General features: G+C 54.4%; 1 protein-coding gene across 17 annotated transcripts in view; it reads right to left on the reverse strand.

Moving 5' to 3' along the window:
• Positions 1-14,220, reverse strand: part of EPB41L1 (erythrocyte membrane protein band 4.1 like 1) — a 68,362-nt gene extending 54,142 nt beyond the window's left edge. For 8 of the 17 annotated variants that reach the window (XM_064674445.1, XM_064674447.1, XM_064674450.1 and 5 more), the window contains exons 1-2: positions 14,070-14,220; positions 5,670-5,719 (exon numbers count right to left, since the gene is read on the reverse strand). The gene's annotated coding sequence lies outside the window, so the exon portion shown is untranslated. The remainder of the gene's footprint in view (positions 1-5,669; positions 5,720-14,069) is intronic. The other 9 variants (XM_064674457.1, XM_064674456.1, XM_064674460.1 and 6 more) reach the window with 2 other exon arrangements.
• Positions 14,221-25,484: the final 11,264 nt, after the last annotated feature.

Below are 25,484 nucleotides of genomic sequence, written 5' to 3' on the forward strand. Positions count from 1 at the left end.
GACCAGCACAAGGGGGACCTACTTGAACATGGCTCTGAAGCATGGACCCCTAATCCACTGCTGAAGCATCCACATCCATCCAACTCGACCCAGCCTGCCCCAGCCTCAGGGCACCCACTGCTGCAGCCACAACCACCAGGAGCCAATGGTGAGGGTGCTCCATCATCAAGGCCCCTTGGGACAGGGCAGCACACACATGGCTCAGCACTGTGTCCCCTCCAACAAGTCAGGGACTGTCACTGGGACTGTTACTGGTGGCGGCAAAAGGGTGGGACACAAACTGCCCGCAATGGCTGCAGCATCTGCCTCATCAACGTCTCTGTCTCCCTGGCAACCCGGCTACTGGCCTTCTCACTTGCAGCCGAGCAGGCTTCTGCACAAAAGCCATGCTCAATCTGTAGCAGGATTATGGCAGCCCTCTCCTTCCCTCATCCTCCCAAATTCATCCATTCCAAATTTTCCATCCAAAATTCATCATTAAACATAACCTTGCAGTGAGGAACAAGAAGCATCACACCAGAGTCCTGGGAAGTAGCAGTGCTCCTGCTCACCCTGCCTACCACCACCACCACCACCACCACTGGGTGTACTGAGAAACACTAGCCTTTTGGCTGGAGGAAAGTGGGACCTGTGGAGCAGCCACATGTGGAGTGACAACACTATCTCAGTGCCAGCTACCTTGAATAACTACATGCACACAGGAGCTGGACAAGCATCTCCAGGTGACAACAGTGGCAGTGAGACCCAACATCACTCTCCATCCAGCAAGTACAGTGGCCTCAGAGGCTCCCAAAACTCCTCACTGCAGTACAGAGCTCCCTCCAATGCCTCGCCAGCATCCCCATCACCCCACCAAGCATCCTGCCTGCTGTACAGAGGGGGAAGGACAAAAGCCAAGACTGGAATTCCAGGGCAGCATATGGCTCCATGAAGAACCAGCCCAGAGGTCCCTGAGCAAGCACCAGCCATGCTGAGGACACTTTCAGGAGCCTGAGATGCTGTGCACAGAGGCATGACAAACACCTGACCCCTCCAGACTGAATATCCCCTAGGGAGGCACCAAGAGGAAGGTAAGCCCTGGTACCCAAGACCTGCACCCTTCAGCTGCAATGAGGGGAGCAGAACCTGCTTGGCTCCTACCAAGCAGTGCTTGGCACCTGTTCTTCAGGCTGCTGAGGATGGGAAGTGGCCCAAACACCGTTCAACCCCTTCAGCAACAGAGAGGAAAGCCAAGATAGGAAAATTTGTCACAGAATAAAGAAGAGAGCAGCAAGGGGTGTCAAGAAAATTGGCTGGAAGAAGCCCAGAGAGGTGCCACCACCAGTACCCGGCTGTTGGAAGATGGTGGCCCAGAGCATACCTGCACCAGGGCCAGGTGCTCTCCTGAACATGGCCCAGCCTGTGCATTACCCTTGGGAGCAAGTCATGCAGGTCCCCAGCCCACACCATGTCTGCTCAGATGCTGCCTACAGCTTCAAATCCCTTGGGTCCTGCTGTGCCAAAAAAGCTGTTGAAACACCAGTCCCAGGTGGCAAGTCCTCCACAGGGATCTAAGAACAGATAGCTCTTCCTTTCCATCCAGCCCCAGTGGAATCACCAGTCTAGCAAGGAAGGAGCCCATCCCAGCCCTTCATACTCTTGGCCAAAAGCACTGGTGGGAGAGGGGTGTTACCTGACATGGGAACAGAGGTCTCCGTCACTCTGAGATTTGCTGAGGACTTGGGGGAGCTTGTGGTCATCAGAGCAACAAAGCTGCACCTTCCCTGGAAAGCCCCATCTCCTGTTGCCCAAGCAGATAGCCCTGCGTGTCAAAGGTGGGGCAAGATCCCAGCACGGCTCTGGAAAGAGGAGCCTCCAACAGCTGGGCAGAGGTGTCAGAGATGGGTGGGCACCCCAGCTCACCCCACCATGACACAGCATGGGGGAAGCTCAGCTCCTAAGTGGTGTGATGCAGAAGAGGTTAAAAGGATCAGCCAAGGCAAGCAGGGTGTTTGTCCAGCAGCCAGCCTTTCCCAAGTTTGAGGGAGCTCCCACCAGCCTTCAGGGCACACACTGCCACATATCACAAACCTGTTTGCTCAGCCCCAGCCAAAGCAGCTGGGATGGAACAGAGCAAGGCTCATTGACCAAGGCATGTCTTGCAGCCATGATGGGCCCCAAATCAAGAGGAAAGTGCACCAGCATCCCCAAGGCAGGGTGGGGGACAGGCAGGGCACTGCCCCAGTACCTTATAAGCAGCACTGCCAGCTCCCACCCCCTGCTGGGGTCCCACCGCTCTGTGGGGGTGGGGGGCACGGAGCACAGAACAGCTTCATCTTCTCAACTACTCCATGAAACAGACTGACAGTGTTTTTCAGGCCTAAGGTGATCTGTGCAGTGCCTTGGGCCAATTTTTTTAATAAAAATCTAATCTTGCCCAAGGTGCTGGGGAGGCACCCCAGCAGCTGCTCTGTGCCCACCTGCACTTTGCAGCCATTAGAAACTGCCCACAAACAGAGCTTTGGGGCTAAGCCACCTCAGTGACACATCTTGACAGTGCTAGGAGCTCTGCCTGGGGACAGGGTAGTTGTGCCCAAGAGTTGGCCCTGCCCTGCTGGCCTCCTGTGCTTTTTGGGATGGGGAAGGGGCTGTCCAAGAGGTGCCATAGCCAAGTGGAGCAGTCAGCCCAGGTAGAGACCAGGTTCTCCAGGGAGACCCTGGGACCACCACCAGCAGTGCAGAACATCCCTCTCCTCCTACTCCAACCCTCACACAGGGACAGCACTGGAGCAGAGCCCCGGAATGTTCTGGTGCAGCAGAGGAGGGAGACTGAACCAAAGGCTTTGTGAACACAGCTCCCACTGACCACCACGGGGCATCAGCAGGGCACCTCAGATACACGAGCAGGCAGGGGTGTGGCAGATCACACGGACCACCCACCACCAGGGAATGCTCTTCCTCCACTGGTGACAGTAGTGAGCTGCTCCCATCCTATTGCAGGTCCTCTGCTGCCTCAGCAGCCACTGCCCTCAGAGCAAGGCAGAGACCAGGGGTTCAGCCACCCTGTGCTGGGATGTGGCAGCCAGGAGAGATCAGCTGCTCTCTGTGCAAGAACACCCTGGGAAGCAGTGTGTTGGAAGAGGAGAGGAGCTTGAGGAGGTGAAGAGCACCTGGATGAAGGGGAGCCCCCAAAGAAAGCCCAGCTCAGGCACAGGCTTGGCCTTCTCCCATCATCTCTTTCCTTCCAAAGGGCCAAGGGCTCTTCCCACAGTCATCTTCTTCTGCTCTGCAGTCCCAGGAGGGACCTGTTTGGGTCCAAAGTATGAAGAGCCATGTTCCCCAGGGTAATGATCACACCTTGTCACCAGTTTTGAGGAGGACAGAGTAGTTTCATTGGAAGAGACCTACAACAACCATCAGTCCAAGTGAGGGATGACCACCTCTTTTGAGCAACCTCCCAAGGAACCACCCCTTTCCCTTCACTGCTGCCTACCCGATCCCAGCAGCAAGCCCTTCCAGACACCCAGGAAGTAGGATACAGCATCAGCTGTGATGGAGCTGAAGGAATACAGAGAAAGGAGAAGCTCATTGCCAGCACAATCACTGTGCCGTGACCAAAGTGTCACCAATCTTTCAGGAAGCAGGGGGACACCTCCCTCGGCACACAGCAGCAGCTGGCCTGGGGTGTGCTGGGAAGGATCTGCTTGCCAAGACTTGCTAGGGAGTTGGGACCTGCGGGTGACTGGCACAGGCTGGGTGAGCCTACCTGGAATGCACAGACACAGAGTAGCTCTGCTGTGCTACAGCTGCCCCAAGTCCCCAGCACCAGCTCACAAGATGAAAGGGGAAATCATGAAACCAAAGACACAGACCTAGGCCACTGCCCCCAGCTACACCTGGGGCACCAAGGCCAACAGCAAAAGCAAGGGCTCACTGCAGAGGTGGCACATGTCCTCCTGCTCCTCATGCCACCCCAGTGTGGGGAACTGCAACGGGGACTTGCATCCCCATGTAAGGGCAGAGCTTCCTGCAGGGTATCACCCAGGAGCCGAACACTGCCACGTCAGCGGTGGCTGGTGCCCAGCCTCCCATGCAGTGTTCCTCGTGCTGAGCCCCAGCATGGAGCCCACAGCACCCTGACCCTATCCTGCAGGGAAACTGAGGCACACAGCAATGCAGGAGCACATGTAATCCACCACTGAAGTTGGGCCTGCACCTCTGCCTCAACCAATTCCAAAACTGGTCATCCAGCACCCAAACTCTTCAGCATACAGAGACAGGAGAGGAAACCCAGTCACTCTCCTTACTCTCCCCACAGACATGCACTCCAGGGTGGAGTTGGCATCTCACTGGATGCACAAAATGCCTGGAGGAGGAGAGCTGGTGAGACACCAGATGGTGAGAAACTGCTCATAAAACATGAGGACCTGCCCTGTTCAGAGTCAGAGACACCTCTAGCCCTGAGGAGCCCATCACAGCAGCCTATCACAGCCCTCAGCAGGGACGTGGATCCCCTATCTGCATCTGTGCCCACAGAGTCACAGAATCTCCTGAGTGGGAAGGGACCCAAAAGGATCACTGAGTCCAGCTCCTGGCCCTGCACAGGGACAACCCCAACAATCCCACCATGTGCCTGAAAGCGTTGCCCAAATGCTCCTTACACTCTGTCAGGCTTGGGGCCATGACATGACCACTGCCCTGTGGAACCTGTTCCAGTGCTTGACCACCCTCTGGGGGAAGAACTTGCACCCACTGCCTCATGTGGGCAGGAGCCAAACCCACGGGCAGCAGGGTTCCACTGCCACATGGCCCTGTTGCCTGGGAAAGAGCCAGGACAGCAGAGTGCAGCTATGGAGTTCCTCATTCCCCGCTTTTAGATGATGAAACCGTGCTCCCATCTCAGTCCTGGGCAAGCATCATACTGGAGTATAGCTCTGCCCAGGCTCACCTCACAGGTCAGACAGCAAAAGCAAAAGCCAGACCTTGTCCTCCCAACCATCACTAGCCCCACACTGGCTGCAGGATGCACAGAAGCAGCTCCTCACATCTGGTTTCACATGGATGTCACCGTGCTGTGCAGTGGGGCCCTGGAGTAGAGCAGCCCTTCCAGCCAGAAGAACCGTGGGGCCTCTGAGAAAGCCTGGACCACAAGCCCTTAACTCTTTCAGGCATCACAGCTATTTAATCCTGCAGCTCAGACCTCTCCTGTACTTTGCTCCCAGCTGCCCAGTAGTGCCAGAGGCAACTCACGCCAGCTGTGCCCAGCCTCATGAGCCCAAGGACCTGAGCCCTGAGCCAGCAGAACACCATAGCTAGTTTTTAAACACACTGCCTTCCTCAGATCCTCCATACAAAAGATGGCATGGAAACCTAGAGCATGGAAACTCAACACCACGAGTAATATCCCAAAGCCGCTCCATCAGTGGACAAGGAGTTGGGCAGCCCATAGGAGCCTTTCTGTTAGCAAAGGGGCCCAAGTTCCAACTAAACCAGAAAACAATCCCAACACAAAGCCAGAAGCCCAAGCCCAGCAGTGTGGTGCTTTGGTGGGAGCAGGCTAGATTTCCAGTCCTGCTGGGGGTTCCTGGCAGACAAGCCTCCATGCTGAGCACCCCGTTCTACACTGCAAAACCCACTCAGCCTCATCTGGGATCTGGAAAGGAGAACAAAAGCTTTCAGGATAAACTCACGCTGCTTCCGGGGGCTGCTCTCAGTGCTCGGTTCAGGCACAATTCAGAACCTGCAAAGAAGAAATCAGATTTGGTTAAAAAGAAGATGATAGCAAGTTCTCAGAAGGACAGCTACAGCTGTCACAAGAGGGTGCCTGCCTAGCTCGAGCACTGTGTTTAAATTCCATACAGATCTCCTTGCTGGAGAATGGAAGCTCAAGATCGTGTCAGATGTCATTTTGCTCTCCAAGAGCCTGATGTGAAGGCCAGCTCTGTTCATTCCAGGATAAAAGCAAATATTTACTACAGCAGTGCTGCAGAGCCAACACACCTCCAAGAAGTGACACTGATCCCCTGGGTGTGACCCAAGTGTTCTCCTTTCAGGCCATTTGTACCACCTCATTGTCACCCATCCCTCTGGCTCATGACATGGCCTCCACAGTGACACCAAGGGTAACATCTGGTCAGCAGGGCTTTGGCTGCAGGCAATGATGCAGGTCAGTGATGCGGGACCTACACAAGGCAGTCCCAATCCCTCATCCATGGAGTCACTGGCGGGTCTGGCACACCAGGAGGAAAATGAGCAGTTTGAACAGGAACAGCCCCCATCCTGCAACAGCATTTTCAGGGCCACTTTTTATATGACAACTGCATCTAACAGGAGAGAAGAATCTGCCCAGCAGGCACTACAGTGACATGGAAGAGGAAGCACGGTCTCACAGCACAGCAGGGATACCTCCCACTTTTCCAAGGTTTAATTTTCAAACATACTTGGACAGGCAAGGCCCAGCCTCCCACCAGTGCAGAAGCAAAGCAGGCAGGATGACACACCTATGCAAAGCTCCCACCTCTCCCACGGCTTCAGAAAAATCCTTTCACTCTCCACAAGCAAACAACAGCTGTGTGTGGCCAACAGCCTGCCCTGACACTGACCCACAGCAGCTTTCCCAAAGAGGCACAAAAGCTGCTCCACTTTCCATGTGGACCAAGTCCCCACACAGCATGGCAACATCAGCAACTGACCCACAGCTGGGCAGCTCCCCTGTGGGCTCTGGCCAGACACACAAGGATCTGTGGAGCTCTCTCCCTCCTTTGGCCTCTGTGGCCCTGCTCCTTCTCTGTCAAGCCCAGCAATTTCTGTGGGTACTCTGTGCTGCTCTCAGGTTTGTAAGCTCAGCTTTCTCCTATCCCAGCTCAAGGGCGAGTCAACAGAAGCCAAGCAGAGATGGGCAGGCAGGTTCACAGCCAGGTACAAAAGCAGCCAGCTTTCCACAGACCCAGAAGAAGAGGTATGACACCTGGGGCTCCCAAGCCTGCACCCTGTTCCTCCTGCAAGGGAGGATAGAGGATGCAGCCACCAAAGGCAGGGCAGTCGCACTCGACACTCCCCAACCTGCCTGTGTTGATGCTGTCACACAAAGCCCTTGTGTTCTCCATCAGCCACTGACTGTGGCTTCCCTGAGTGAGCAGCATTCACTGGGACTGACTGTATTATGGCAGGTTCCAAGCTATAGACATCAATTAGTATCATTAATGAAGTGTTCTGAGAATACAGGCAGTGGGAGCAAGACCTTCCCCAACCCTGCTCACTTCTGCCTGCAAACAGTAGCTCCCCATCACACTCCTGCAAGGGAAAATCCATGCTGAATTGTATCCTGACCTCCTGCCACGCAGCTTTGCCAGCACCAGGCCAGTGAGTACACCATCGCAGCCACAGACACTGCCCCAGGCTCGAAAACATCCCACAGTGACCTACATTGTCACAACATCATCATCACAATCATCCAGCCTGGTCCTGATGGGTCAGTGTGAGTGCTGGCTGGGGAATAGGCGCTGGGACATGGCAGCAGCCAGATAAAGGCTCCAGTCTGTGCCCAGGGCAGAGCCCAGCTGGCACCATGGGCCAGCTCAGCTGCTGGCTGGGCTTAGGAGGGAGCCCTGCACTGGCCCAGCTCACTCAAATCTGGGCCAGCATGTTGCAAACATGCTGATGGGTCCAACAAGGGACAAGGATTCGCACTGTCCCCTTCACATGAGCACCAGAGCAGGAGCACACCCGAAGCAGGGAGTGCAGCAGCACATATGGAGAAGCAGTCCAGCTGCGCACAGCTTTGCCCACTCAGCATCACAGCAGCTCAGTGAGCCGAGAGGGAACAGCCCACCCAGTGCCCAGCAGGAGAGGCCCATAGACCACACCACCATGGGCTTCCAGGCTGCCCTGCCCACACCCACAGCCAGCAGCAGCGCACCAGGGTGAGACTGAGCTCCAAAGCTCTTACAGCAATACTGAGGGGGCAGATAATGCTCCCAAAACACAGCATGGGCAGCTGCATCTTCTCTGCATCCTGTGGTACTTCCCACAGTCACCTGAAGTCACCTGCATTTCTTACAGATAGGTCACACATGAGACCAAGGTGACCAACAGGGATTTATAATCATCATATAGAATCATAGGATGGCGTGAGTTGAAAGGGACCTTAAAGTTCATCTTGTTCCACAGCCTTCCACTAGACACCTTCCACTAGACCGGGTTGCTCAAAGCCCAGTTCAACCTGGCCCTGGACACGTCCAGAGATGCCATGCTACCATACCATAGCACTGGAAAACATTCTTTGGTTCCCTGAAGAACAGTTCCAATGATTTGGCAGAGGTAACAGCCCCTGCCCCACATACGGATGCACATACCCAGAGCCAGATCAGTCCTCACAGGAGGTTTCTCTTGTTCTGGCCAGTTCACTCCACGGGACCTTCATCTATCAGGACTTGCAGTAAATCTCCTAAAGGGAAACACTGCTGAGAATTCAGGCTGGAATTTTCCCCCACCAAAGTTCACCATCAACTTTAGGTTTGCATCCTTGTCAAAAAACGGCACCTTGTCAAAAACGGTCAGCGAGCAGCAGACCCAACTGTACGACCACCCCTCTCCCACCTTGAGACCCTTGCTATGCCCCTGTCAGCACCATTAAAGCAGATCCCCAAAGTTCTATCAGGTACTACACCACCCTGTGCTCTGCAAGGCTTCTGCCGGCACAAACACTGCCAGATCCATAGTACACCTAATTGGAAAATCCAGTTGCTTCTCTTATGCACAGAGTAGTGCTTCCCATAGGATCATTAAGGGGAAAAACCTGCAGGTGTCCTTCACATGTGGCCACCTGGGTGATGGTCCCCTGTGGATGGGCCTGAGGAGGATGCGAAAGGCTGGTCCATCCCCCTCCCACCCTGCAGCCGCCTCCGGCCTGGCCTCGCTGCTGGCACTCGCCCTGACAAGTCCGATTAGCTGATTACAAAGGGGGATGTGTCATTTCAAACACACAATCAGATTTCCCGGCCCTTCTGCCCATAACAAAATGTCTCATGAAATGGCTCATTCTGCTCTCCCATAGAAACGTGTTTCCCTGCAAAAGCCTGATACGAGGAGAGGAGGCAGAAAAAGGAAAAGGCAAAGCTAAAAATATCATCTGAAAGATACCACGACAGCAACAGATTCACAGGAAAACGAGGTGGGAAGGGGGCTGCGAACGTGTTAAGATCCTGTTTAATCTCTCCCCAGCCACCTAAAAAATGCATCGAAGGCAGAAATGATACCTCAACATTTCCTTTGTGCGAGAGCTGACTCCACCCTGTGTTTTCCTCTCCATCTGATGCTCAGGGAAGGATACCAGCAGACATCTCTGTTGCTGCCAGGCAGCGAGGGGCCCTGGCAGTGGGTTAGTAGGAGCAGAGGGAGGAAGGAGTCGGTGGGAGGAACCTGGCAGCAGGGCCTGGCTGTGAATCCTCATTCAGCATCATCTCAGACGCAGGATGAGCTTTACACTAGCACAGCACCTGCTCCTGGTTTCCACCCCATCGCCAGCACCTTGCAAAGGAGCATTGAGACTGAGGAGGCATCAGGGACATCTCAGTGTACTGAGATGGCCACAGGGTCCAGTTACAGCTGGTGGGCAGAGGGCTGGTCTCTGAACGGGGGATGGACCAACCTGCTACCTCATTTCATCACTACAAAGAGGCCAAGTGCCCAAGCAAAACTGCTGACCTGCTGGCAGCTGCAGATCTACAGCTTCAGCCTCATTTATCTTGTGTTTTGAGCACAAAAGAATCAGCCCAGTCTCCTCTTGGCACTGTGATCCTGCTGGACCCGGGATGCTGCGCACCCAGAGCCAGCTGCCCCCAGACACTGCAGCTCCCACACAGGGCAGACCCCGCCTGGGACACTGCTAAGCCCCTTCGGGAGCCAGGATTGCCCTACAGAGGACAAAACCCAGACCATCAGCAGAAGATGAAAAGAAAATCCTCTTCCAGAGCATTATAATCCAGATTTTAAGGCTCTGTCTGCTGCTCCCACCCCTGAGGAGTCTACATGAGCACGTTCATGGGCGTGTGCACACCAGGCAGGGTACTGTCAGCTGCATTCAGAGCCCCCTCAGGTGTGTATTGGGACAAGCAGACATGAGAATTTGTACCAAATCACCCATGTCTGCTTCTCCCAGTACATGTCTGACCCTTTCCACACAGTCCCACAGCTCCCTGCCAAGTGCAAGGAGAGCAAACTTTGACTCCTGTCCCAGTCATACAAAACTTCAGCCCAACAGCTTGTCTTGGGATTAGATATTAGGGAGAAGTTCTTCCCTGTGAGGGTGGGGAGATCCTGGCACAGGTTGCCCAGAGGAGCTGTGGCTGCCCTATCCCTGGAAGTGTCCAAGGCCAGGTTGGATGGGGCATGGAGCAACCTGGGCTAGTGGAAGGTGTCCCTGCCCGTGGCAGTGGGATTGGAATGAGATGAGCTTTAAGGTCCCTTCCAACCCAAACCCATGATTCCGTGCCACCACGCACCCCCAAACAGTTCACCTCCTTGGAGCAAGGCAGGGCGGAGGAAGCAGCTGTCATCCAAGACAGGGGACATCCATGGAGGCTGGGCCCAGCACCCTGCTCTGTACCAGGGACACACTGTGCGGACAGGAGACATGCTGCAGAAAGCAGACACTGCTCCCATGGTGAAGGACATGGCTGCTCAGATCTCCCACTCTTCACTTTAAGGCACTCGTAGGTCCTGGACAACCCACAAACATCCACCCAAGGGCTGGAAAGAGAGAAAGGATGGATCTTCAGGCTTAAGGAAATACTGCAACATGCCTCCTCCATCAGACAGTCTCTTTCCACCATCCTTTCCACCACCTGTAATTCAGTCAAGGTGATGATGAAGGACTGGACAGGTCAGCATGGTGCCTCACCAGCAGCAGTGATGCTAGACTTTATAGACTCAAGAAGCACAGGGCAGGGGCTGGGAAGGAGTTCCCAAGGGAGACTCTTCTCCAGCTTCCACACATACAACCCCTTCCAGGTTCAAGCGACAGCATAAGCCAACAGTGACTGTGGGTCCAGGCTCAAAGCCAACGACCCCTGACAGAAGGAGAGAATCAGGGCCAGACCCTTCACTAAGCACCACAGACCCGCACAGACTTCCTCGGTGCAACCACCCCAGCTCCGACAAATCCAAACCTGCTGACTCAGAGCCACCGACTGCTGTAATGAGAACAATAAGCCATGCAGCCGTCACTGTCACAGCCTCAGCGCAAGCACATTTTAGGTGCCCGTATGAGAGTCAGGTATTTGTAGCTGCACAGGAGCTTCCAGAATCCAGGGACTCAGGAACTGCCACTGTTCTGTGTTTCTTCTTTGCCATCTCTGCTTAAAACAGAGTTCCAGGCTCAACTTAGACCTCCAAGTGGCAGGTACCCCATGAAAGTCTACTATACACAGGCGTTACAGCCTCCCATGCTGCTCTGTGCAAAGCTTAAGCCCAATACTCAGCCCATTTCTTTGCACACACTTGCTTCCCCATCGGCATCCCAGCTGTCACTCTGGCACCATGGCACTGTGCCCAAGGCAGCAGGGAAACATCCCAAGTCCATGGCCAAAGAGAATTAAGGCAAAGGACACTCAAGTGATGTCTGCGAGTCTGAGCAGGAAGCTCGGAGCAAGCCTGGGACCAGCCAAGCTCACTCCCTGCCCTTTAATGAACAGGTCATTCTCTGTGGCTTCCTAATTTAGAAATCCTAATTAGTTATGGGAAAGATTTCTCCTTTTAGGGACAAAATTAGTCAGGCACCTGACTGGTCTGTCTGTCTCTGAAAGCCTCCTCTAGGAAAGCAGAAGTCCTCAGCAGTGCTGGAGCAAGGAGGAAGGCAGGCAGCCTGGAGTGATGCTGGAGTCACTCACGGGACAAGGGCTTGGTGCTGCCGGCAGAAAGCCCAAAACATTATTCTGTAAATCAATGAGAGATCCAGCTCCTCACCAGGACCAAGGTCATCACCCAGAGCTTATCAGGGAGATAACTGCCTGGGGGAAGAAAATTGACTTCTACGATTTTCCCCATTCTACACTGCAGTGACTCCTTCAGCTGACCCAGCCACCCCTCTTGGCCACACAGAAAACACACACCAGAAGACACTTACTCTGAAAGGTTGTTATGGTGGTGGCAACCACGGCAGCAGCCCAGGAAAGGGGGCCCAGCATGCTCCATGTCTGCACTGGACAGGGGATTTACCAAAACCTTCCCCTTCCAAATGCCAGGAACATGGGCTCTCTGCTCCACTCATGTCTTTAAGCCCAGAAAAACAACACTGGACTTCAAAAACCCTTTCTAGATGCTTCCTCCAAACCAAAACCTAAGAGATTTGGAAAATGCTCATTTCTCAGAAATTGATAAAAATAAAAAATCCTGTACAGTTCTAGGCACAGCATCAACAAGACACCAAAGCAGCAAGAGAAGAACCCGCCCCCTGCAGCCAAAGCCAGCTTACCCCAGCACAAACACAGGCTCTGTGTTCCACAGCCCTGCCCAGGGCTCTCCTGGAAACAGCAACTGCTGCTTTTATGGCGGTGTCACCAGCTGAAATCCTGGCTAAAGCAGTTGACATTGCCCCATCCCCGGGCCAAGAGGAGAAGAGATGAGAATACTCTCCTCTCAGCGGGGCTGTGTGGGGGAGGCGGCTCACGCCCCATCAAGGGATGGCCACACCATGGTCCTTGACTCCAAACACGGAGCTTTATCCCTTTGTAGGGAGGAACACTCTGGACATGTGCTACAACAGCCAGGACCAAGCCACGGCTTCCAGACCATGCCCTGCATCCCTGCACACAACAGAGATGGGTCCTCATGGAGAGCACCCTGGGGAGCCCCCCATAGACAGGCTTCATGCCTACCAAACCAGACTCTAAACCAACAGAATTAAAGAGCAATTCCCTTCTTCAAGGACCATTGCCCAAACCCAGCCGACCTTCCCTCAGTTCCAAACTCATGTGATGGCAACAAGGACATACAGCTGAAGGCCAGTAGAGCAGCTCTCCAGCCTTCACAGCCGTGGTCCCAGGCGCCTGACACCAAGAGTCCTCCCGTGGGACACAAAAGGATGCAGAGACTCCTCAAGAGCAGACCGTGTAACAATGTGCTTCCCACATCTCCACCGGTTTGGAAGCAAAAATCCCTTTGGACAAGTCTAGCATGAGAAAGCTGGAGGGAAAGTGCCAGCTAAGTGCAGGAAGAGGCTTATGCATGGGCTGATCTCTCTGAGGATGCTGGAGAAGCCACACCTCATCTACAGCAATGGAGAACCAGCTGATCAGGAGTCACCTCACACCATCCACAGATGAATCAAATATAGCTTTGCTATCGCCTGCAGCACATTGTGACTATCCAGCCATGCACACCCTGACCATTGTTTGCCCACAGGAGGGTTCCCACCGTGACAGTCTGAGGGCTGGGCACAGTAAAGGGGAACAATATCCCGAGAAACAGCCAGAGAAAAAGAGATAGGAAATACAGAAACCACTGATGGGGAAAGGGCCACGCAGGTCTTCTAGTACGATCTCCCGGGTAACCAGCCTATGGAGAAAATGCTGAGCTCAAGGATACCTCTAGAGCCCACCTACTGCCATATGACAGTACTCCAAAAATAACCACAGAAATATGCGAGGACCCATTCCAAGTTGTTCCTGGCTCTCTCCAATTCTCCCTCTAATGTAAATCATCTCCCTCAAATCGCAGGCCGGCAGTTCAATGTGTTACAGCAGCTCGGGGCTACGGATCCCCGGGGCCGGCTCATCCTGCCCTAAGGACCCGGCTGCCTCTGCTGCTTCCCCGCACTCCGCTCTGCTCCTTGGCGGGTGGAAGCGCGGTCCTACCCACACCCTATGCCATCGGACCCCCGTTGGGAGCCGCGCCCCGGCGGGAGCATCCCGGCAGGACACGGTGCGGAATGCGCCGGTGCCGGGAAGGGGAGGCCCGGCTTGGAACAGCTTTCCCGGCGGTGGGGCTGCAGCCCTGCCCGCAACCTGCCCGCCTCTCCCCCGCAGGCACAGCACCGCACCTGGGGCTGCCCAGCCCCGCACCCCCGCGCCCCCCGCACTCCTCCGGCTCACCTCTGCTCTGCCCGCTCCGTTCCGCCGCCGTCTACCGGGCGAGGCCCCACGCCACAGCGGCCGCTGCCCGCAACCCTGCCCGCCCTGCCTGCTGCCTGCCCGCCCTGCCCGCTCCTGCCCGCCGTGCGGCGGGAGCGGCGCAGCGCGGGGCGGGGCGGGACGCGCCGCCGCGGAGGGCGGGAACGCCCCGCCCCCGCCGCACCGGAGCCGCCCTCGGGCCGCAGCGGAGCTGCGGGGGCTGCGGGAAGTGTGGGGCTGTGCTGGGCACTGTCCGCCCCCGAAGCACTGGGGGCCACCGAGGCAGTTCCCAGGGACGTCTCGCGTGATCCTCCGCCCACGGATAGGGTCCCACAGAGACACCTTGAGTGTCGTCCCAGACTCCCCATCCTTGCAGAGCCTCCTTCTGCCACCCCTGCCCTCACCCCCGGGCCCCGGGCGCAGGACATGCGACGAGTTCTCCAGCTCCCAGGGTCCTTCCCGGAGCATCCCGGGAAGCCCACTTGCTGTGCACAGCCTGTTTGGGGGGCACACCCATAAGCCAGGCCCTGGAGATCTTCACATCGACTCACTGGACTTGTGCATTTTGGGGTTGTCAGGGCGAGCAGCGCCCCCCAGGAGATGCAGATGGAACAGGGGGCTGTTGCTGCGACAGACACGAGCGCACTCACAGCACGGATACACGGGGTGCATGGGCACACTGGATGCACAGCGTAGATGCACTGTTGCACAGAATGGATGCACGGGGTGCAGAGTGCACTGAATGCACAGTAGAGATGCACTGGATGCACAGCAAGGAAGCAGTGGGTGAGGGGCGGACTGGACATACAACAGGGATGTACTGGCTGCAGGGATGCGCTGGGTACACAGGGATGCACCAAATGCACAGCAGGGATGCAGTGGCCACTCTGCATGGATGTAACAGGAGGAATGAGTCTGGTTTCTTCATTCCCAGAGCCTGTGGCAAGTTCCAGCTCAGTACCCAGTGCCCTCTGAACTTGTGCGCCATGCAGGGCTCCCAGCAGCACATTATGCCCTGGACTGCCCTGCCGAGGCTTGGCTTTGCTCTGTTACCTGGTGGCACATCTGCCCTCAGTGACTGTCCTGGTCCTCTGAGGCTGGAAGGCTGCAGCATTGTGTGGGACTCCAGGAAAAGCAGGTCTCCAGCAGCACAGAGGAGGCCAGGGGACTCTTCCCAGCAGGGAAGCTCCAACCTGGCTGCCTCTGCTTGTTCTCTGCAAGCCGGGTTGGCCTGGGGTGGCTTGTCACAGTGTGTCAGTATGCAGTTGCTTGTCTGGTAGCGGTGGGTGCCAGGGCTCTGTGCCTGCTGCCTCTGGGTGCTGCTCCTCAGCCTCCTCCCCACTGGCCTTTGGGAAACCTGCCCTTCCCGCTCACAGAGAGCCTGACCCCTCACCACCACAGCTGGGATGAAGTACTGGAACGAGGTGGGCCTTGTTTTACTGCGTTAGAAAGTGCCTCCTTTATCAGCCACACTGAGGCTTTTTTCCTGACAAACCACATACCAGCGGAGAGTACCAGGAACAAAATGAGGCTGCATGGTCCAGTGGTTCGAGGCAAGGCAGCGATGCCAGCAGGATTGTGGGCTCTAATCCCCTGCTGAGCTGTTGACTCACTGTACAAACTCAGGCAGGTCCTGCCGCTTTGTGCTGCGGAGAAGCCCAGCTGGAAAGTTGGGTGAATAGCAGGAACCTCTTGGAAAAAACCCCACCCCACTGCATGGGAGCCAACTTGAGGGAGGGCATTCATTTACAAATAAATGATATTTTAGCTGTCTGCTGGGGTCCCTCATGAAGGCATGGCTTTCCCCTCTGGCCCTTCACTGCTGTGGATCTTTAAGGGGCAATGCTGAAGAGGTGCTTTACCTGCTGTCGAGGTGACTGTGCTACAAGGGACATCATGTGCTGCACAGGACATCACTGGTGTATCACGCTACACTGAATTTATAGGGAACTTATATAGGAGAAAAGCTGCACCGTATTGTTGAAAAAACAATTACAACTGTAGGTGTGTGCAGGCTGCTATGAGTGTCTGTGTTCATCTTTCAGGCCTTCAAAGGGAAAATAGTGATTGCTGCTCAGGAGGTTCTGTCATTCTCCAAAGGAAAATCAAGGAAATGTAAATGTTAAATTCCATTTTAAGTGAATTTAGGTCACATAAGTCAGTGGGTGACCACATTGGCAGAGTTCTGAGCACAGATATGCTTGGTATTGCTGCCCACCACAGAGAACATTCCCCTTGGGAAACCAAGGAGCTGGAAGAAGAACACATAGAACAAATTTCCTCAGTGAATCCTTCACTCTCTTCTTGCACTGGTGCAAACAGCCCAGCCTGAACTGTCTTCCTGTTAGCACCAAGCAAAAGCCTGAAACTCTCCAACAGTCATGAAGAACATGGAAAATGCAATCCATGCCCATACCTGGCTGCACAGCCCTTGGTCCCCTGAGATGAGGGAAAGAGCTTCAGTGGCAAAATAATCCCCTGTGAGCTATTGGTCACCCCAGCTGTGCTGGACTCTCTCTTGGCTATTCAATAACAAAAAGTGACTTTTCCCGCATCCCTGTCAAATTCTTGCTGCTGTCATGGGAGCAATGGAGATACCTGCTCTAGTCACATGTGGTAGATGGAGTGGTGGGGAGGGGACAGAAAGAATTGTTTTTTCCCCTCAGAAAACACTGAAGAAGTATAAACTTTAAAAGGTTTTCAAGAGCTTAACTGAAATTTTAAAGAAATTTAAAGGAGCTGCCATTTGTTCAGTTATTTTTTTTTTCAGCTATATCAAATACATTTCCAGAAAAAACAGTTGTTTTAAACCCCAAAAGCAGCCGTCACGCAGCTGGGTGGAACTGGCCCTCTGCCTGTCCATCAGACACTGGGGACCTTTGGTGCCCAGTGGTGCACAAGGGAAACCTTTGAGCCTTATGCAACAGCAATGTGAATGGAGGAAGCTGAAAGCCCTGGGAAGCTCCATGGAAAACCTTCTTTCTCTTGGGAGTCAGGTGGTTTTTGGAACCCAAGTGAGGATGTCCTGACCAGATTCCCATTGTCCAGCAGAATCAATTTTAAACAGCATAAGAAAACACAAATGAATGAGAACCCAGCATAAATTGCAAGGGCTGGCAGATGTTTTATGGTTCAGTGTTAAGACAGGTTTGGACACGAGGCTTTTGCCAGATTTTTGGCAGTCCAGAAAGCCTACTGCATCCTGGGCAGCATCAGAAGAGGATGGGAGGCAGCAGGGAGAGGGAGGGGAGTTTGGCCCTCTGTTCCACTCAGGTGAGACACCCCCCCCCAGTGCTGCCTTCAGCTCTAAGACTCCTGGTGCAGGAATGTCATGGAGCCGTTGCACTGAGTCCAGAGGAGCCCATGGAGATGCTCCAAGGGCTAGAGCCCCTCTGCCCTGGAGACAGACTGGGAATGCTGGAGGTGTTCAGCCTAGAGACGAGAAGGCTGTGGGGAGACCTCAGAGCCCCTTCCAGTGGTTTAGGCTCATAAAAATGAGAGAGAGCAGATTTATACACAGGCAGATAGTGACGGGATGAGAGGAAGTGGTTTTAAATCAAAAGAGCAGAGGTTTAGGTTAGACGTTAGGAAGAAATTCTTCCCTGTGAGGGTGGTGAGGCCCTGCCACAGGTTGCCCAAAGAAGTTGTGGCTGCCCCATCCCTGGAACAGTCCAAGGCCAGGCTTGGAGCAACCCAGTCTAGTGGAAGGTGTAGGGGGCTTTCCAACCCAAACCATTCTGGGATTCTATGATTTTATCTCCTTGACAGCTTCCAAGCTCTTTTATTCCAGCAAGTTTTCTCCTCTGCAGTGACTTTGCTTGGCTTTATGGGATGGAAGGCAAAGACGATCGGCACATCCTCGAGTAGTACCTCTGTAATGTATTTCTACAGGGAAACCTGCTCTTCCTTGAAGGAGATAGATAAGAGGGGTGCAGCTCAGGATTCGGCTTCTGGGTGCAGCTATGGAAAGGAAACCTCCTCTGAGGAAGAGCACCTTGGATCACCACCTTTCAAGCCCAAAGTAAACTGTTAATCAGCCCTTGCAATCTTGGTGTTGGAGAAGCCCATCTCCAGTTATTAACCATCACTGCTAAGGAGTCTTCATCAGACTGACAGACACAGGGATGCATGAAAAGCTGACGTGGAGCTGTGTTCTTCCTCACTGCCAATGCCAAGTGAAGGTGCACGTGCGTGCTGGGACAGGAGGCCCTGCCCGGCACAGGGCTCCAGAGCTGCCTGTGAGCCAGAGCTCAGACTCTGCAGAGGTGCTGGGGGCACCCAAAGCCTTTATTCCATAAAGCCTAGCAGCATGGAAAAAGGGGTGTGCCTATCTTTGCGCTTTTGGGAAGAGGTTATTTTGGGAATCCCCGCCTGAGCTGCTGCTGGTGCTGATGCTCTGTGATAACAACCTTTCATGCCTCTCGCTTGTTTATGCAGGGAATGAAAAGGCCCTTTGTGCAGCTCCGGACTCTGGCTGCCAGCTGGGATCAGTGAGACGCTCCCTGTGTGCTCCTTGGCTCCATTGCCCCCCCCCCCAGCAAAACTGGGCCCAGAGGGAGGAATGGGGGTGCCTATGGGGTCAGGAGAGCTGCCAAAATTGGCACCCTGCAGGAGAGGGAGCACAGCTCCTCGCCTCCAGCTCCTAGGCACCTTCTGCCCTTCACATGTTTTGGGTGCTGGGAACAAGGTGGTGAGCTCAGTCAAATGTTTCCATCCAAAGAAAACATTTCCAGCTCTTGTTGCCATCTTCCTCCAGGCTGTTTGAGTAGACTCCCAAGCTCAAAGAAGTCCCTGGGACTGAGATGTTGTCAGAGACTGTCACCAGGTCTGATGATCAAGCCCTTATTATCCCTGCATGTCTGGACCCCTGAAGTCCTGGGGGATGAGCAGGCCTCCCACTGCCTTCATCATCTGCTTCCCAAAGGTTACCAAGGACCTATTCCCGAAATGCTATCAGTACCTGCTGGCCTTCAGACAGTTGGGATACTGCAGATAGTTATGCACATGGTGGAAAAACAGGGATAAAAGGGGCAGAAAATGCCTTTTTTTAATTATTCAAAGAGATTAATGACCCGTGTCACAGTTAGGACACATCCTACCTGCTGCCTTGTAGGGGTAGGAGGATTACAGTGGGAAGCATTGCAGCAGCCCTGGGAGACTGGGAGGAAGGAACATTTGCCCCCTTTCCAGCCAGGGAACTGGAGATCCAGGGTGAGACACAGGGTGCCTGATGCCACCCAGAAGAGCTGTAATGAGGTGCAAAGAGCACTGGTGCTCCAGTGGCCAGAGCAGATCCAGGGAGCAGGGGGTTCCCCAGCCAGTCAGCAATGGGGGTAGTTGCCACTGGCAAAGAGAGTGACAGTACTCGTGAGGGGTTCCTGCTGTGCTGGGGTGTGTGAGAGGCAGGAAGAAGGGCCAGGCAGGTCCTGCTCCAGTAGCAGCTTGAGCCCGTGGTGCATGTCCTGAGCTCACCGTATCTTCTCCTTCCTGCACCCACCAGCTGGATGCAATCCTGGGCTACCTGCCCCCGGAGAGTATCAGTCCCATCCTGTTTGCAAACACAGCACAGCTGAAGCTCTGCCCCAGACTGTGTGACAGACAGAACAATGGGATATCCTGTGTCTTCCCATCCTGAGGCTGCCAGGAAAGTACAGTTCTCCTGAGGGGAGCCCCTGGCACAGGTCTGCCATGCTCTGATTAAAGGGACAGCTCTGACAGCATAATTAACTGCCAACTTGAAGATGGCAGGGTCTGAATGAAGATGAGTGATGCCAGCCTGCCCCACTGACAGCATCTGAGAACCCCCAACAGAGCACCATGGCACCAGAGAGAGAGAGCAGGGAAAGATGGAGAACAAGGTGTGAAGAGGGAGGTGGATGAGGTGATGTTTGCTCCTTTAACCCACTCTGCCAACGTCATCATCCTGCCAACATCACCTCTCTGGGGCAGGAGGAATGAGGGTGATGTCACAGCACCCCAAACAAAACATCTCATCCCCTCCCATGGCTTCTGCATCCCTCAGCTGCCCTGGTGAGAAAGATATTCCTTTGCACTGCCTGTCCCAAATCCCTCTGCTCTGGGGACCCTAGAGTAGGCTGAAGTGCTAATTGCAGCAGGAGTGTTGACCTGGTGTCAGAGACTGAAGTGTTTGATGATTTATGCATTCTAGGAGACTTTTGCAGGCTTTGACTTTTTGATGGGCAACTGGGCCCATCCCCCCTCCTCCAGCGCAGAAGATGTCAAGCCCCGAAAAGGCGGGAAGAGCCGAGCTTGCAGGCTTTTGACTGTTACACTGTACCTCTGATGGCCCATGGGAGCCCATCCCCCCCTCTGCCTGTTGGGAAAAGGGCGGGAACCAGACCAGACACAAAAACTCAGCACAGACCCAGGAGATGTTGGAGGCTCGAGGCACGGCCCGTGACACTAACCATGGATATAACCCATAATTTCTTGGAGTATGGGGGCTTCCCTCCTTCACCCCCAGCAGATCACTTCACCACTTCAACTGACAGACATGGAAGCATCGCTGGACCCCGTGGGCGGTGACTATAGACATCTGTCCTCTCTCAGCTTTTCTTTCTCTTACTCTCCCTTGCTCTTATCCTGCCTTTCTCTCCCCTATGCATTTTCTCCCCCCCCCCTCAAAAGGTTATCTCTGTGTCACACTGTGGTATGACAGCACCCAAAAATGTTAACTTACCTACTGGTTCAAAATTGTTAAAATAAATCTTATCAATATATGTTTTCATACACCGATTATTTAGTGTCATTTCGCTTTAATCCACCCCAAAGGAATTATTGATAAAAACCTGAGTTACCCCCCTCTCCCCTTTTCCTGGGGCGGGTCGTAACACCTGGGGGACTGCACCAGCAGGAAAGGTCATTTCTGTCCAAGAACCTGACTTTGTCCTGCATAACCTTTTGAGCCGCCCAAGCTATTTCTTCTCAGTGCAAGCATCTTGAAACTGTATGGATTTTTCTATTAAGAATCAGAGGCATGAAGGGAATGCCTGAAAAAAAAAAAGAAAGAAGCCATCTGATATGGATTTGAGATGACCGATTACAGTCCCCAGTGTCCCATTGCATGGAGCCAGGTGACCATGTGAAAATCTCAGCTTCTAACACTTCTGGGCACAGCACCAGAAGTGCTATCCCTGGAAGTGTTCAAAAGGTGTGTGGATGTGACATCAGGGACATGGTTTAGTGGTGACCACGGTGGTGCTGGGTTAATGTTTGGACTTAAACTTGGAGGCCTTTTCCAACCTCAGTGATTCTATGACTCAATGAACAACAGTAAAATGTGAAACCTAAAGAATGGAATGGCAGAAAACAAACCAAGAATGATGTAAGGATCTGATTAGGTGGAAAAGGCTCCAAGCCATGCAGAATTATAGCAACTTGCAGAGCCAAGCCTGCAGAAGTGTCCCCCAGCCTCCCATGTGGCCCAGGGCTGGTGGCTGAGCAGGCATATGTCCGTGGGGGGACTCCAGCTGAGGAGTGATGGTCAGCTGGCCACAGGCCTAAGGAAGATAATGACCTTCACTGTGTGAGCAGGATCCCAGTCATCTTTCATCTCTAATTAGCAGCCTAATTACTAGGTCTTGCTGCACGTCTTGTTACAGAGTGCTCATATGCGCATGAGCTTCTTCCCATGCTGGTGCCTGTGGCTCCCACACACCTCTGTGGGCAATCTCCTGGATGAACCCAACAAGATGAAGTTCACTCTGCTGCTGCCAGGGGGGTTCTCTTCCCAGGTGGGCTGGTAGACTTCTTGGGCCTCTTTCAGCTTCATACACGATGACAGTAAATGTTTGTGAGCTTAAGACACATTTGAGACTCAGTTTCATACAGGGAAGGTTTGGGATGGGTGTAGGAAGAACGATGCTTTCTTTCCCAAAGGTCCTCAGCAGTTTGTGCTTCATACCTGTGTTCCATACTGGGAAAGAGGTGGGCACAATTCCCTTCTCTGCTTATGGAGAGAGACAGGGAAGTTGAAGGGATGCAGGTCACACCGAGCAGAGGCTCCTCCGGTATATTCAAGTACACCCTGTGGTTACTGATGGTGCCTTCCTGGGATGTCTTCTGAATGAAGGAAATCCAGGAAAACTTTTCCCTGGATACAACACATGGGCTGAGTGACATTGGGGTGAGGGCTGTGCTGCAAGGATTTGCCAGGGACAATGAAAAAAGACTCTAGTCTGGGATCAGCACATGGGGAGGGCAAAACCTCTGCTACAGCCCCATTTGGTTCTAAATGTGTACTGAAGTCCAGACATTGGCATGGTACTCATGGATTTGGATGCGGCATTCACATGGTTCCTATCTCCCACCAAATATCCCAGAGAACATGCCAGAAATTGACCCAGAGACACCACACTGGACAGAAGCAGATCCCAGCGCCCCAAGTGTAGCTGGACGGTGCCCCAGCCTTTCCTGAATAAAAAGACCCCAGTCTGCCACGTTTTCCCAAAAGCCACCATCACACTTCATCACTGGGGCAGGAGGGGCACAAGCAGGATAAGCACAGGCAGGGCACAGGCAGGGCAGGGAAGTCTCTCTCCTGGGGGCCACCTAACTCACTCCCCACTGGGTCCCAGGCAATCTGCAGCTGCTGAACTCCTAAAGCTTTGTTCCAGCCTTCCAGAGTATCAGCCTTTGGTCCACGTCTGATGGAAACTGGAGGTCTGCAGCTCCCAGGACAGGACAGGCTCTCCCTGACAACGAACCAGTGGGAGGGAGCATCAGGAACACCAGGGGGCCTGCGAACTGCCGGATCCAAACCCAACTGGATCACTGCTTTCACTGGCACTGCTGGGTGGGAACCTGCTTGTGCTGGGAGCAGGAACTGTGCATGCTCCATCCAGAGCAGGCAAGGTGGTTGCTGACAGCTGGCTGGCCCCACACAGGTGGCTCCTCAAAGGCAAGGAAGAGCTCCTGTACCTCGCAGACCTGTCTGCTCCTGATAGCGCTCCCCATGCCTGCTCTCCTGCCAGTCCCAGCTGCCTCTCAATCCTGGGAGAAATGCCCCCATGCTGTTTTTTCCAAGTGATTCGTGTCTTATACTCACCCTACCCTGGGGCACAGGGCTTGCTCCCAAATAGTCTCACCCCTGACAAGAAGTGAGCCCCAGCATCACCCCACTTAACCTGACACCTCCCCAGTTCTGTGCAGTTCACCCCACTTTCCCCCTTCAGATGTTCGGGAAGGTGTGGGAGTACAGTCACTCACTGCTGAATGAGCTGGCCAGGAGCATCTGGCAGCCTGGGAGAAGTTAATAGGAAAAGCCAGAGCCAATATTGCTAAATTACAGCCATCTCTTCCAGAGAGGATTAGCAGCCAAATCCCCAGTGATAGGCTGGGTTGTACTCTACTGCTGTCTGTACCCCACTGCTGGCTGTGCCCCACTGCTGGCTGTGCCCATGGGCAGGAGGACAGTGCGCAGACCAGACCGGAGCCCAGCTCCAGCTTGGGACCATCCTGCTGCCAAAACTCTGGAAGCAGCTCTCTGCTCCTTCCCATGGGGCAAGGGAGACTGCCTGCACATCGCCCCCTCCACACAGCCTCAGTCCGCCAGCATCCCACCAGTTGCACCAGGGAGTTCTACACCCTCCTAGGGTCTCTGAGCCCTGGGGTCCCTGACATGTGGGGGTGGTACAGCCTTGCGCCATCACCTCCCAGCTATTATCCTCATCCTGGGCATCCCTGAGCCCAATCCGGGGGGGCCCCACAATGTGTTGACCCTGGAAAGGCTCCAGCTCACCTTGTTCCTGTCTGACCACGTAGCCCCTTGAAGGATGTGGTTGTGCTGAGCTTTTCTCCCCTGCAGCCCTGGCTGGTGTTATCTCTCTCTGTGGGGCCCAGTCCCACAAGCTGCACAAGAAGGGGGTGGTCAGGTCCTCAGTGGGGCTCCAGTGAGGACACAGGATCTTTGGCCTCCAGCCCACAAATGTCATGGGACAAGAGGAGCATCCTCCTGGGTATGCCACCCCACTGAGCTGTGGGAACACAAGCCCACAGCTGAGCTGATGAGAGAAGTCAGAGCTGGGGAAACAAACCCTGTTTTGTCCAAGATTCCTGCTTCCCTGGACTCTGAGCAACATCCACTGCAGCCTCTGGCATGAGCTGCCCCCGACCCCATAGCCAAGGGCACTGAGAGCAGCATCCATGGGGCTGCCAGGGCTCAGCCCCCCACACGCTGAGAGAGCACTTCCAACAGTGTCCTCCACAGCCAATTTCCCTGGCCCAAGCGCCCTGGCAAGCAGCATACAGCAAGATCCAAGCCTTAGTATTGCTTATCACATACAGAGTCATGAATAATATTTGGAAAATAAAGATCTGTGCAGAGCCAGCCCCGGCCAGGGATGTCCAACACCCAGCTGGAACGTCTCTCAGCAACGCAGGACCAGGCTTGATGGTGGGGGCCTCTTTTCAGAGTATTTATTTGTCTTGCTGAGACCTCTGGCCCTCTGCCAGCTTCAGCTGATGCTGGTTGATGGGACCAGAAGTGAGGAGGAGGGAAGAGGCCTGTGGGGCAGCTCGTCACAGTGCCAGGTCTGCTCCCTGGCCAGAGCTCTCTTGTCAGGGTGGTCTTGTTTGACTCCTTGCAGTCAGTGCAGGGCTCGCCCAAAGCTGAGCACAGACTCATGCAGGAAAGCAGAAATCTGCTGGGAAGGACTGGAGCCACGGAGGCTTCACGCTGCTGGCTGGTCCCCTACAGGCACTACTGGCAACAGCCAAGAAGCCACGTGCCCACAGCACAGGGTGCACTGGGCAAGGCAACGAGGTGCAGGAGGAACCTCTCCTGATTCCTGGTCCTGCCCGAGATGCCTGGGGTGAAGGGCTGGTAGTGGCCACAGAGATCCTGGGCTCAGTGACATTCCAGTTAGTCTGGGAGAGGGATGTCTGGGTCAGGCCTTTGCTGCTTGCTGTTCTGAGGTGCTGGAACTGAGCACGGAGCCCAGAGCTGCTGCTGCAACTGGCAGGGGCACAGGGACCACCAGCCAATGATGGTGGGAGTCAGGTGCTTTTGGGGACACGCTCTTGTCTTTCACAATGAGACAGCTGGACATCCCCAGTCCCAATGGCCAGCTGGGTCTGAGGGGACCTACTTTCCCTGCAGAGCCAGCATTTGAGGGGTGTCAGTCCCCACCTCCTCCCTTGGGATGTACTGCAAGTAACTCAGTCTAGAAGGATCCTGGCTTACAGCCTCATTGTCCTCAACAGACGTGCCCTGTCCAGGAGGGGACTGGTTCGTCATTTTTTCAGGACTGGGACCAGGGAGATGATGGTTAATGGCCATCATGAGTGGGCAGCACTGCAGGCTTGGTGCTGGAGGTGCTCACGTGGACATGTCCAGATGAGTGCTGTACCAGAGATAAGCACCAGCACAGAACTGCC

This window comes from Pseudopipra pipra, chromosome 17 (assembly GCF_036250125.1).
Source record: "Pseudopipra pipra isolate bDixPip1 chromosome 17, bDixPip1.hap1, whole genome shotgun sequence".
Taxonomy (NCBI): domain Eukaryota; kingdom Metazoa; phylum Chordata; class Aves; order Passeriformes; family Pipridae; genus Pseudopipra; species Pseudopipra pipra.